Source organism: Peromyscus leucopus, chromosome 12 (genome assembly GCF_004664715.2).
Source record: "Peromyscus leucopus breed LL Stock chromosome 12, UCI_PerLeu_2.1, whole genome shotgun sequence".
NCBI lineage: Eukaryota > Metazoa > Chordata > Mammalia > Rodentia > Cricetidae > Peromyscus > Peromyscus leucopus.
In genome coordinates, this window is record NC_051073.1 from 41,294,136 (window position 1) to 41,308,273 (window position 14,138).

Consider the following 14,138-nt stretch of genomic DNA (forward strand, 5'->3'; position numbering starts at 1 on the left):
AGGGAGAGAGAGAGAGAGAGAGAGAGAGAGAGAGAGAGAGAGAGAGAGAGAGAGAGAGAGACTGGGGACCAGATCTAGGGCCCTGTGCATGCTAGGTAAGTACTGTATCACTGAGCTGTGTCTCAGTCCTTACTTCACTCTTGACCTTTGTTCCATAGTGAAGAACATTTAAAATCCTGCTCCTGATATATTGGGAATGGATTTTAGAAAGGATTTTTTTTTAATCTAATCTCTGAAAAGTGCCACATTTGAAAGACAATTTAATTGTGGTTAAGAAAAATATTAACCAGACTGGGCCTGGTGGTGCACTCCTTTGATCCCAGCACTTGGGAGGCAGAGGCAGGTGGATCTCAGTGAGTTCAAGGACAACCTGGTCTACATAGTGAGTTCCAGGTCAACCAGGGCTACATGTGAGACCCTGTTTCAAAACAAACAAAAGACTCAATAACAAAACAATAAAAACAGCAACAATTAAAAAGAAAGAAAGAAAGAAAAAGAAACCTAAAAAAGAATATATCTGTGTCCTCAGAAATAATTATAATGTGTTTGAGTGTTGAAGGTACATCTGTAAATCAAAGATGACATTGGGGAGCTTGGCATTTTATCTTTTAGAATGTTCTGATATCATTAAGGAGCACAGCACAGATCTGATTTTTCTAACTGCCTACAAGCAACTGTTTAAATTCTGGCAGTGCTTCTGTTCTCTAAACTTAGGGGCTAAATATCATCAATTATTCTGTTATAGTCATTAGAGCCCTTAACCGAGAGTATATAAAAACAAAAAATTATGGTCCTTTCAAAATAAAGTGGAGGACCACATGGTATTTTTTGCTGACAGGGACATTTCTATATTATGGTGAGCTGTACTTCCATAGTTTATAAACATGTAGCACTCAGGTTGCGAAGGCTTGCATTTCATTCTCAGAAATCCAGAATCCCTTGAAAAGGATGTTTTCTGTGTTTTATAAACAGAACCACAAACAGTCTTGTCTTCGAAATATTTTCTCTAATATAGTGTTTGTAACATTGGAATGCATGGTGGATAAAAACTGAAAATTTAACTGATTAATAATAATATTATTATAATAATAATTACCTTTTATAATTTTGCATTTCTTTTAAAAATATTTAATTAGTGTGTGTGTGAGTGAAAGTGTGTGTGTGTGTGAGAGTGTGTGTGTGTGAAAGTGTGTGTGTGTGGTGTGTGTATGCGTAGAGAGTATGTTTGTGAGAGGTGTGTGTGTGTGTGTGTGTGTGTGTGTGTGTGTGTGTGAGAGAGAGAGAGAGAGAGAGAGAGAGAGAGAGAGAGAGAGAGAGAGAGAGAAAGTAAGTGTGTGTATCTGCTGGAGGGAACCAGAAGTTGGTGTCAGCTCCCTTGAATCTGGAGTTACAGGGATCCACACTCCAGTTCTCTGATAGAGCAGTAACACCTTAACTACTGAGCCATTCTTTAGCCCTATCTTTCATCTGTCATTTTTTTTTTTTTTTTTTTTTTTTTTTCTCAAGACAGGGTTTCTCTGTGTAGCCCTGGCTGTCCTGGAACTCACTCTGTAGCCAGGCTGGCCTTGAACTCACAGAGATCCATCTGGCTCTGCCTCCCAAGTGCTGGGATTAAAGGCATGCGCCACCGCTGCCTGGCTCATTCCTTTTTTAAAACGAGATAAGAAAATTTCTTATTTTTCTATTTTTGCAGTTAAGTGCTTCATTTGCTGCCCACAGATAAAGAAAAACCGTCTCACTGTGCTAGTACCAAAACTGTTTCACTGCATGTTAATTTTCAGAAACGTGGCTGAAATGCCATGGCTCAGTTTCCCTGAATACGTTTCATTAGCTAGTTCCTCTTTTTTCTAAGTAATGGCAGGTAGACATTTGACCTGACCGGCATTGTCAGCAGAATTTCTTTCTCTTTTTCTTTTTTTTTTTCTTTTGGTTTTTCAAGACAGGGTTTCTCTGTGTAGTTTTGGTGCCTGTCCTGGATCAGGCTGACCTCGAACTCACAGAGATCCCCCTGGCTCTGCCTCCCGAGTGCTGGGATTAAAGGCATGCACTACCTTTCTTTTTTTATTTTTCTTTTACTTGTTTTTCTAGTCTGAAAAATGACATTCAACATATTTTTATGAAAACTTGGTAGAATATGATAATTATTAATATTCTGCTTTATCTTTTATTTTTACTAGGGTTTTTTTTTTAATTTTTTTTTTTTTTTTTTTTTTTTTTTTTTTTTGAGACAGGGTTTCTCTGTGTAGCTTTGCACCTTTCCTGGGACTCACTTGGTAGTCCAGGCTGGCCTCGAACTCACAGAGATCCGCCTGCCTCTGCCTCCCGAGTGCTGGGATTAAAGGCGTGCACCACCACCGCCCGGCTATTTTTTACTAGATTTTAGAAGTATGAGAATATTAAGTAGCCTACTTTGAGTTGTAGAGTATCTCGAATGTAGATGAAAATACTGTAAGTCAGAATGTAGGAAAACTAAGGCATAGACAATATATTTTTATTGGCCTATATACTTTAAAAGAATTTATGTAACTAAGAAATAGTAATTACGTGCCTCTGCATTCTTTATTAGATTGGCTGAAGAGGCAACAGATCAGGGAATGCTGGGGAGCTAAACTTTGGACATGGGCTTTTTTGATGGGAGAGGTTTTGTTCTGTTGTGCCATTTTGACTCATCTAAGTTCTCTTGATGATGGAGCATTTGGTTATCAATTGGATAATTACTGCAGAAGCAGAAGCTCATACCATGTGAGAATCAGAAGGAATCTTAAAGTTATCTATTGAAATTATTATTATTATTATTATTATTATTATTATTATTATTATTACTATACTACAGTCCAATAGAGGTGCTGGCCGCACAGCCGGGACTGACTCATTCATTTTGAGTAGAAAACAAGCCCAGGGGTGACATCCGACTTGTCTACGGTTGTAGCAGTCAGTAGTAAACTGTGGAACTATGTTTCTGCATTCCAAGCTTTCCTTATACCTTCCCTGTTAACCTTTCCATTTAGTGAGGGAGGAAGTCTCTGCATTTTAAAGAGGAAACAAAGCTTGTAAGGGATACCTTTAATGGCAGAGCTGTAGCAAACAGCTGCATCTTTCAGAACTTTGAATGAATGGTCTCCAAAAAAATGTGACTTCATTAACATTGTTTATAAGAGCAATAGTAGCAGTAGGAAATGGTGGTGTACATTTGTAATCACAGCACTTGGTTGTGGAGACAGGGGGATCGGGAGTTCAAGGCCACCTTTAGCTACACAGTGAGATTCAGGCCAGCCTGGGCTACTTGGGATTCTGTCTCAAAAAACAATAGTAAAGTTAAAACTTTAGGGAAGAATCACGGTAGCTGCATTTATTTGATGACAGGTATTCTAGAATGCCAAAGTAGATACAATTTTTTCAAGAAATACTGATATTTCATCTTGCCTTTTATAGAACAACAGGCCAGAATTTTACTCTCCTGGTGTGAGAAAGGTCTAATTATGACAGCTGATAATATTCAAGTAGTTTTTTCTTAAATGTCTAACTATAAAAAGACACCACAATATGCATGTCTTAGGAAATGTTTGGTCACAAAGTTGTATATTTGTAAATAACCTCATTCTTTAACTACATGAGCGCCATTCCTGAGTGTATGTTTTTCCTTTATTTATTTTAGCTTATTTTAAATATTAATTACACAGGTGACATTCTTTTTTTTTTATTTTTATTTATTATGTATACAGTGTTCTGTCTGTGTGTATGCATGCAGGCCAGAAGAGGGCACCAGACCTCATTATAGATGGTTGTGAGCCACCATGTGGTTGCTGGGGATTGAACTCAGGACCTCTGGAAGAAAAGCTAGTGCTCTTCACCTCTGAGCCATCTCTCCAGCCCCGGGTGCCATTCTTGAGTGTATGTTTTTCCTTTATTTATTTTAAATATATAAGCATCATAATAGTGTACTTTCCTGTTATCTACTTAAGACAAGTCTAGTTATACTTTTCATAAATACTTTCAGGAATATGCAGGCTTTAAATATTATACTATCTCTCCTGGTAATTTTTTCATGTAAAGTATCGAGATTGGATTTATAACAATATATTTTTTCTGAAGGAGAAATACAGTCATTGGATTATTTCTCATTCATAAAGAAAAGAAAAAAAACTGGCTGGGTTACATGGTTGTTTAATGTATATTCTTATTTTGCCACATCTGTGTTAAAAGGAGTTTATTGTAGTTATGTTTTAAACATTAAATACATAAGTCAGGCAGTGGTGGTGTACTCCTTTAGTCCCAGCACTCGGGAGGCAGAGCCAGGTGGACCTCTGTGAGTTCAAGGCCAGCCTGGTCTACAGAGTGAGGTTCAGGACAGGCACCAAAACTATACAGAGAAACCCTGTCTCAAAAAAACCAAAACCAAAACCCAAACCTTTAAATACATAGTATTTTTTTCTTCCGGCTTAGAAGAAGAAAGAGTTTATCCCATCTGACAAATTACAATCCATCATTGAGGGAAGTCAGGGCAGGAACTCAAGCAAGACCTTGAAGCAGAAACTAAGGAGAGACACTGCTTGCTGGCTTCCTCCTGGGGTCATGTATAGCTAGCCATTTTATATTAACACCTTCCTCTTAGGAGTGGTACCACCCATACTTGGCTGGAGCCTCCTACATCAATTAAAAATCGAGACAGTCCCCCACAGACACGCTCACCAGCCAATGGGATCTGGGTAATTCGCCAGTTGAGGATTTCCTCTCAGGTGACTCAGGAGCCTGTGTCGAGGTAATAATTAAATCTAACTAGGACAAAGTCTATATAATTTATTTAATTATATCTCTCCGAGAATCCAGGGGTTTGTTTTAAATTAGTGAGTAACCTAGAACGGGCGTTCTTAGTGAGGCCAGATGTTGGCTCGGCAGTACAGGGTTCAAGTTCTTTGAGTTGTATTTTCTTGAACTTGCAGTTTCTCAGGGGTGGCCGTATTGGGATTGTTTTCCTTTTTCTGCTTGTTAGTCTGCTGGTTCCCTTTGCTTTCGTTTCCATCTTTCACCCACAAGAGGGAAAGAGAAGGCAGCCATTCTCTGAGGTGCTCTTCTCCCATGGCGTGGTCTTCTTCTTCTCCTACTCCTCCACTTTTTGAGGTAAAATCTGTAGAATGGCTTTATTTTTAGACAGCTCAAATAATTTCCCTTCCCATCTGGAATATTTTCCTGACAAGCTCCTGGTGTTGTGTGTACCTTCTGCACCCTCATGGGCAGCCTCCACTGTGGTCCCTCCCGGTCCACTTCTCTGTAGCTGCCTCCATCTCTGAGATGTCCTGATGCAGATGTCTGAGATGCTGAAACGTGATATTTTATTTGTATGTTAATAAATATAGTTTGCCTGGAGATCAGAGGTCACATAGCAAGCCATAAACAGAAGTCAGGCAGTGGTAGCCCACGCCCTTAATCACATGGCAGGCAGAGTCTCTGTGTGGTCAAGGACACAGCCAAGTGTGGTGATACTGGCCTTTAATCCCAGTACCAACCATAGAGGCCTGGAGGTTTGTATAGACAGGTAGTTGACTAGTAAGTGATGTGGCTGGGCTTAGAGCCAATGAGAAGGCAGAACAGGAAGGTAATAAAAGTGCAAGTTACACAGGAAGATGCTCTCTCTGGGGAAGCTATGGCGTGGTGGTAAGCTAAAGCTAGTTGTGGCTATTGGCTATTTCTCTGGTCTCTTCTGCTATTACCCCTGTATTTGGCTCTGTGTTTCTTATTTAATAAGACTGTTTAGAAATTAGCAATTTGAGACAACATCTCTCTGTAGAGCTCTGGCTATCCTCGAACTCACAGAGATCCGCCTGCCTCTGCCTCCTGAGTGCTGGGATCAAAGGCGTGCACCACCACACCCAGTCATAGCACCCTTATTCTTGAGTGAAGTAGAAGTAGTTTGAAAGGAACATTTAAAAATTTTTTTTGAGGTGTGTGTGTGGTCTCACTGTGTTGCCTAGGCTGGTCTTGAACTTGAACTCCCAGCCTCAAATAATCCTCCTGCCTCAGCCTCCAGGGTAGTTGGGACTATAGGCATAGAAACATTAAATTCTAAATTTCAGTGATAAAGCCTATTGTGCCATATTGAAATTAAAAATCAAATAAACAAAGCCATACTCATAGCCTTGGAGAAAAATTAATCTCTGTCTTTTTAGGATGAGGTGCTTCTCATCTGTGAATGAATAGAAATCACACTGAATTTTTAATTCTTTTATTGATTTTAGTGGCTATTAAATTTCATTGAATATTTTGTGATAATTTGTGTGTGTGTGTGTGTGTGTGTGTGTGTGTGTATGTGTGTGTGTGGTGCTGGCATTCTAGGCAAGCACCGTACTACTTAACTTCTTCACTGCAGCCCTGTGTTTTAGAATATCATTAATGTTGGCAATAAGAGTTTCAAAACTATTTGATTTTGTACTATTTCTCGATTTTTAAAAAATGTTACTGTAGTGTATAACTTAAGGTGGCTGGAGTCTGTTTTATGAAGGTTTACTATTTGATATTGTACTCTTTCATTTGTATTTGAGTCTGTCTAATTTTCAATAAAAGCTTTATACATTTGGGTGCGACATCTGGTTATTTCAGTGATCAGTGGCCATGGTTATTACTCACTGTGCTCCCAGTTAATGTGTAGGTAAAGTTCAGAACAGTTTTGTGTCAGAAAGTCCAGAGCGTTGACATTGTATAAAGAGCATATGAGAGTCGTTTCCAAAAGCATCGCTCCTTCTTGACGAAGGAAGCATGGGAATTTTATCCAAGGGTCCTATACATATTCATATGGGTGAGTCCAGGAAGCATGCCCAGTTAAGGAGTACATTCCTGAACATGATCAGTTTAAAGTCATAATATAAACGAAATGATAGACCCATTATTATTATTATTATTTTTTTTTTGGTTTTTTTCGAGACAGGGTTTCTCTGTGTAGCTTTGCACCTTTCCTGGGACTCACTTGGTAGCCCAGGCTGGCCTCGAACTCACAGAGATCCGCCTGGCTCTGCCTCCCGAGTGCTGGGATTAAAGGCATGCGCCACCACCGCCCGGCTAGACCCATTATTTTAAATGTGCTCAGCTCTAGGTCATGCTACAATGATGGACAGAGATGCCTCTGGGCATGCTCAGCGTGCACTACAAAGTTGTATAAATAATTTTTGGATGACAGTTTTGCTGTTGTTTTTTTTAAGATTTATTTTTATTTTATGTGTATGGGTGTTTAGTTTGCATGTGTGTCTGTGCACCACATGTGTGTGCTTATAGAGGCCAGAGAGGGTATTGATCCTCTGGAACTGGAGTTACAAATAGTGTGGGACACCATGTATGTGCTGGGAACCTACCCTGGGTGCTCTTAACCACTGAACCATCTCTCCATCCCTGTACCAGAACGTTTTAGCTGAAAATAAAAGAATGGATGCTTTGAAGGTGTATTAACACAGGCCTTTGCCCCTGAAGGTGCCCTGCCTTTCGTAGTCACTAAGAGATGCCCTTTGGCTGGTGATCTGTGATTATTTCTGCACACAGCATATGATGCCTATGTCTGTGCCTAAGTGATCATGATAGGCCATGCCTAGCACCCCATACTCTTTTTTTCTCCCTCCCTCCCTCCCTCCCTCCCTCCCTCCCTCTCCCTCCCTCCCTCCCTCCCCTCCCTCCTTCTCTCTCTCTCTCTCTCTCTCTCTCTCTCTCTCTCTCTCTCTCTCTCTCTCTCTCTCTCTCTCTCTCGGTCCAGCCTATACTGTTTGTTCCCAGGGTCCATAGAAGAGTCTTTAACAACCACCTGAGGATTCTAATCTGAGGGATATTCAATGAATCTAAGCACACTGAGTTCTTTAGTCCATTCACTTTATTCTTCTAAGTTGATTCTATCTGCACAATTTCTTTTTCTGCTCTCTTACTTAGCTCCTCGGTCCCTCCTGCTCTCAGTCCCTTCTGCTGTTCTCTCATCATTCTACCTAGTTCTTTTCATCTCCGTCCTCATCTTTGTTCTTCTCCATCCATCTCTTCTTCTATTGCTCACAGAGAACCAGTGTATATACCCACACAGTAATTCTTTGGCAAAGCAATGCGAGGCTTGAAGTTTTCAGGGTTGTGGGGAGAGGTGATAAGGATCCACACATAAAGCAGTAATTGTCAGCTTCCAATCACAACCCCAAAGGGGAGTGACTAAAGGGGAGTTCTCTGGTAGGGTCAACTAAAGGCTAAGATCAATTAGAAAATTCATGTGCTCAAACTATAATCTAGAAATGGCTAGATAAAATGTTAGGAGTCACTAAGTCACAAGAAGGTAAACTGTCTTTGGCGCCGCTTTTCCTGTTTGTCCCGGCTGCAGCTGCTTTCTGATAGGGAGGGGGACATATGCTAGGTGGCTAAGCAACCTATGTCAGAGCATGTAGTATTTGGTTAGTAAAAGCACTTTCACTCAGAGTAATTGCTTCGGAGAAAATCTAGGAATAGCACCTAGCTGATGAGGAATTTAAAAAAACTAAATTTGCACAAGAAAGAAGCTTGGCACCTATCACCTGCCTGTCCTTGTAGGCAATGCCCTTGGGTCAGTGGGAAGTAACTGTCTTAACTCAGTATCTAGCAAATGGCTAAAACATCATCCCAGGAATGTGAGCAGTAAATCTCCTAAATTAGGGTCTTGTGTAAATAACCCAGGGTGAAGGTAATGAGTTAAGGATTTAATTGTTAGTGGTTTTTTTCCCCTCTCTGTGGGTGAGATGAGCTAATGTTTGTTTCTCTGCATTTGTCCTTGGAAAAAGGTATCTTTGCTGAAATACTTTTGTCTGGAGAATGGCTCTGGCCAGATATATGTTAATGAAAAATAAACACAGCTGGGGACAGCTATCCAATTACCCCAATTGTATAGGGAAAGTTGTGTCCAAGATTGAGATGCAATTGTGAGATTACATGTACACTAACATGGAGATGCACGGTAAATGGGGAGAATCATAGCTGTTATTGCACAAGGAGTTTGCAACAGGAGACAGTCAGTTCTTTCAATAATTGCAGTAATTCCATAACGCCTTGTGTGATGGTTTCCTCTAACAGAACCCTTAGATCTGATAGGTTGACCTTCTGAACACTAGTTGTCACCTGCTGTATACTCCCATGGACTTTTGCTACCAGCGGCTCTCAATATCTCCCCTTTTTTCATTTAATAAAAAAAAAAGAGAAAAAAGAATGTGTAATTCTCTCTAGGGCAGTGAGTAGTGTGGATAAATTAAAAGTTTGGAGATGATTGGGAAAATTGATAAATAATGATTGAAATTAATAACCAGTAAGTAATATTGACATTTAATCAATAGTTGTATCAATAATATATTTATAATCAAGAAAATATATTTATAATCAATAATTAATAATTAATATTAACAATCACTAATCTGTATTTATGATTAGTGATTAATCAATAATTTGTATAGATGGCAAGGTGAGAATTAGTTTATATAATTAGAATATCTCTGACTCAAAAGGGAACAGAGGAGTAATATAAAATCTATCCCTAGCTAGTATGGCATAATATGGAACCAAGTGTGTCTAAATAGTATGGTTTTGTGTTATCAAAAAGAGATGGTTAGTTTAGGATAATAACTCATCTATTAATCTTTGATTAGTGGCATTAATTTGATTAATCTGTATATTAATGAAGCATTGTTAGATAAAGAGTTACCTGAATGAGCATCTGTGGGACCACGGCTGTAGTTGAAGCTGACCTAATAATGTAAATTTGTGATCAAGGCAGTAATAGACCATTTAACTATGAGATGGCAGTATCAACATGTGTCAAGGTATACATAGCAGGACTTACATACAGAACAACTGTCATAAGTACATGAGGGGGATGTCTGAAGTACATTCATTTCAGGATCATGGGCAGAATTTATACAATTAATAATAGAACAATTTTTTTTAAAGGCAGTCCAGTTTCTGAGTAAGAAAGTTCCATAGAGCAAAAAGGAATGGGGGTGTAGAATTCGCTCATGGTTACCTCATGCTGACGTGGGGTGAAGTCGGGAGTTCAGAAGGCTGGAACACAGTGGAAACTCAGGGAAGAGCAGGCTCTTCCATGCTTCGTCCATACAGGCTGAATCAGTCTCTGCTGAGAGGTAACCGGAGAGTGCAGAGGAATTCCTCAGTGTGTGGGCTGGTGGGTGGGGTGTAGACCTGTAGCTAGACAGCACATCCGTGGCCCAGAAGATGACAACCTGTAACTCTTAAATGATTAGAATTTCTGCTGGAACAAATGTGAACAGCAGAACATGCAGTTACGGAGTTTTAAAGAGGAAACTCTTTCTCTTAGGTGTACATTTGGAATATTAAATATATAGTTTTAGCAGAGGAGAGAAGGGCAGGGAGAGAGGGAAAGCCCCCCCCCCCCCAAAGGCAATGTAGGTGGGAAGACAAACTATAGTCAGGTAGTATTTTTCTCAAATCTTTCTTGGCTTGTGGGCAATGATGAACTTAGATCTCTTGAATCTTATAAGAACCTTCCTAAAGAGATAAAAACCTTAGACATATTAGTAACATGATGGAATTCCTGAGTGATTATTTTATACATGGATTGTGGGACTGCAGGGCTTGGTGGAACCTGGAGAGAAGCCCTCCAGCAACATTGCGCCTTTCCTGGAACTCACTCTGTAGTCCAGGCTGGCCTCGAACTCACAGAGATCCGCCTGCCTCTGCCTCCTGAGTGCTGGGATTAAAAGCGTGCGCCGCCGCCGCCGCCGCCGCCACCGCCACCACCACCACCACCGCCACCACCATCCAGACATCATTTAATTTTTTAAAGATCTTGTAACAGTCTCCATTTGCCTGATTTTTTTCTTAATAACAAATATTGGGGTGTTCCAAAGGCTGGTGGATGGCTCTAAACGACCTTTATTCAGTTGCTCCTCCACCAGATGGGTGGCAGCCTCAATTTTTTTCAGCACTCAAGGGCTACTGTACAACTGAGATAGGGGCATCAGACTTCCACCAAATGGGGTCAGCAGTGACTTGAACAGTGGCCCCTAGGATAGATTTTGATACCTAGGTCATGTTTGCCATTATTAATTTTTGGAATAATGGGCTCAATTTTGCCTTGGGCTTGTTTTTCCGAGCCTTTTTCAGGTTTAACACCCATCTATAGCATTTGAGCTGATATTAGTCTATAGCAGAGATTAATAATACACCCCTTTGTTGAAGCATGTTACTTCCCCACAGATTGTTAGGTATGGAGGGGATTCGATACGGACGGAATATGCCATGATTTTTCTGTACGACCATCTAAATATTTCCAAGCTTCTGGCTTATTATTAACTTGACCTAGTCCCACTACAGAGGAAGGAGTAACAGCCATCTCCCAAGTTCTCAGTCAATCTTTTCCTGAAATGCAAGAATTGTCCATGCCAGTGTCTAGAAAACCATTTATTTTCTTTCCTTGTACTTTAAAAGTTTTAGTCGGTCTGGAATTCTTAGTCTCCTGAATCCCAAAAGCCACATCACTAGATCGTTACCCGGCAGCTCCCCTCGTAGCTGCTGAGACTGCGTGTCCCATAACCGGATAGGAGAGCCGGAGCGGCTGTGCTATGGGCCGTTCTGCACGAATCTGAGTTGTTTCTGTAGAGGGTGTGCAATGATCTTAATTTCTCCAGTAAAGTCAGGACCAGTCATTCCTGGGACCACATTAATATCTTGTATAGCAGAGGAGCTTTGGCCTATGATTAGCCCCAGTGTCCCTGCTGGGGGAGGTCCATAGACTCTGGTGTTAAGGCATACTGCTGAGGAATCAGGTGTTAGTATTGTGAAGGAGGTGGAACATAAGTCCATTCCTAAAGCTTATGTATCTTAGACCTCAATAAAAACTTTATCCATATTCAAACCTTTATGAGTTATTCCATCACTTTAGACCTAACTTAGGCATGCATCCTCAGTGTATCTAGGTTATTTACTCAGACTCATGTTACCATTCAAAACATATCTAGATGTTTACATGTTATATTTACCTATCTCAATAACTTGTTCTTTATATATCATAAGTTATTTTTTTAACTTTCCTAAACATTCCTTGAAGCTAAGTCTTCATATACTTATAAGAACTTTACATCTTAAAAATCTTTGTATTTAATTCATAAGGAGACATAGGTGATTGATTATTGAGAGCAGCCAATGTAGAATGAATTCCTTTAAACAAAGGAATAATAAAATGTTATTTTGAAATCTATTTGGTGAGCTATCTTTTATTTGAAATAGGATAGTAAGGCAAATTATCTTTAGACCTGGTAAATGGAAATATAATCTGAATAGTCCAAAAGTGTACTTTGGACAAAATCCTGGCAATAAGTAAGAGACATGGTATAGTTTGTCTATAGTGAGAAGTTCAAATATTTTAAATGCCAAGGGGCAAAGCAAGGAATTGATTGTATTAATATTTAGTATACTTAGCATATATATATATATATATATAGTCTTGTATATATTAGAGAATTTGATCATTTATAAGATCAAATATATCCTTATTTGTATCCTTAATAATTATCTTTTGGGGCTGGAAAGATGGCTCAGAGGTTAAGAGCACTGGCTGCTCTTCCAGAGGTCCCGAGTTCAATTCCCAGCACCCACATGGTGGCTCACAACCATCTATAATGAGATCTTATGCCCTCTTCTGGTGTGCAGACATAATGCAGGCAAAATACTGTATACATAATAAAAAAATAAATCTTTAAAAAAATAGCTTATAATTTAACTTGTATCCTCAGTAATTATCTTTTAATAGCTTATAATTTAAGTAAAACTTATCCTTAAGAGTTTATAGTTTAGGTTGGCTATTAAATCAATAGCTGTATTTAAATATTTTTAATAGTTTATAATTAAAGTAAACTTATTATTAACAGTTTATAAGTTAGTTGACCTTATAAACTTAGAACTTTAAGTTTCATGCCTATTAAGTTTAGCCTTAAAAATGTTTGTACTGAAGTTATTTTAATATAGAAACAAGAGCTCTTAATCAGAAATACAGTATATAAGGAAAGTGACAATTTAATAAATCCTTTATGGTGTATCATGAAATAAGATAAGCACAGTAAAAAACCTACAATGATTGTTTCCTGAGTTAAAAGGGAGAAGGATTTATATTTAAGCTTTATCAGCCTGTGTAAGGCCAGCCAGCCTTCAGGAAAGGCAAGGGGAGGGGGAGGGGGGAAGACTGGGGTGGAGATGCTGAGCTGAGGCACATGCGGCAGAGAGTTAGGTTCCAAGAGAAAACGGAAAGCAGATATTTAAAAAGAAATAAATAAGCATTTATTTAGGTAGCATTTTTCGGTCTCCAGATGTCTTCGGATGTCCGAGAAAATCCTTAAGAATTCAGATAGTGGGAAGGCGTCCCTCCCTTCCTATCTGATAATTAGAAGTTCTTACACTTGGCCAAGCTTTTAACTAAGAACTTTGTAGAAAACAGTTCATTTAGAAAGCAAGAGAGAGAGAGAAAGACAGTTTTTTAATGCAGCTATAGGAGGAGAGCTGAGGGAACAGTTTATGAGTGTTGGGGACTTGCCATTAGTTTTTTCTTTTTTCTTTTATTTTATTTTACAATACCATTCAGTTCTACCTATCAGCCACGGATTCCCTTGTTCTCCCCACCTCCTGCCCCCCTCCCCTTACCTCCAGCCCACCCCCCATTCCTACCTCCTCCAGGGCAAAGCCTCCCCTGAGGACTTAGATCAACTGGGTAGACTCAGTCCAGGCAGGTCCAGTCCCCTCCTCCCAGACTGAACCAAGTGTCCCTGCATAAGTCCCAGGTTTCAAACAGCCAACTCATGCAATGAGCACAGGACCTGGTACCACTGCCTGGATGCCTCCCAAACAGATCAAGCCAATCAACTGTCTCACCTATGCAGAGGGCCTGATCCAGTTGGGGGCCCCTCAGCCTTTGGTTCATAGTTCATGTGTTTCCATTCGTTTGGCTATTTGTCCCTGTGCTTTATCCGACCTTGGTTTCAACAATTCTCGCTCATATAAACCCTCCTCTTTCTCCCTAATTAGACTCCCAGAGCTCCTATAGAACACCAAACAGAATATGGTGCCATTAGTTTTAAAACTGGCTCTGGCTGGGCTGTGAGGCTTGTTATTTAAATGAGGGCTGCTGGAGCTGGGGA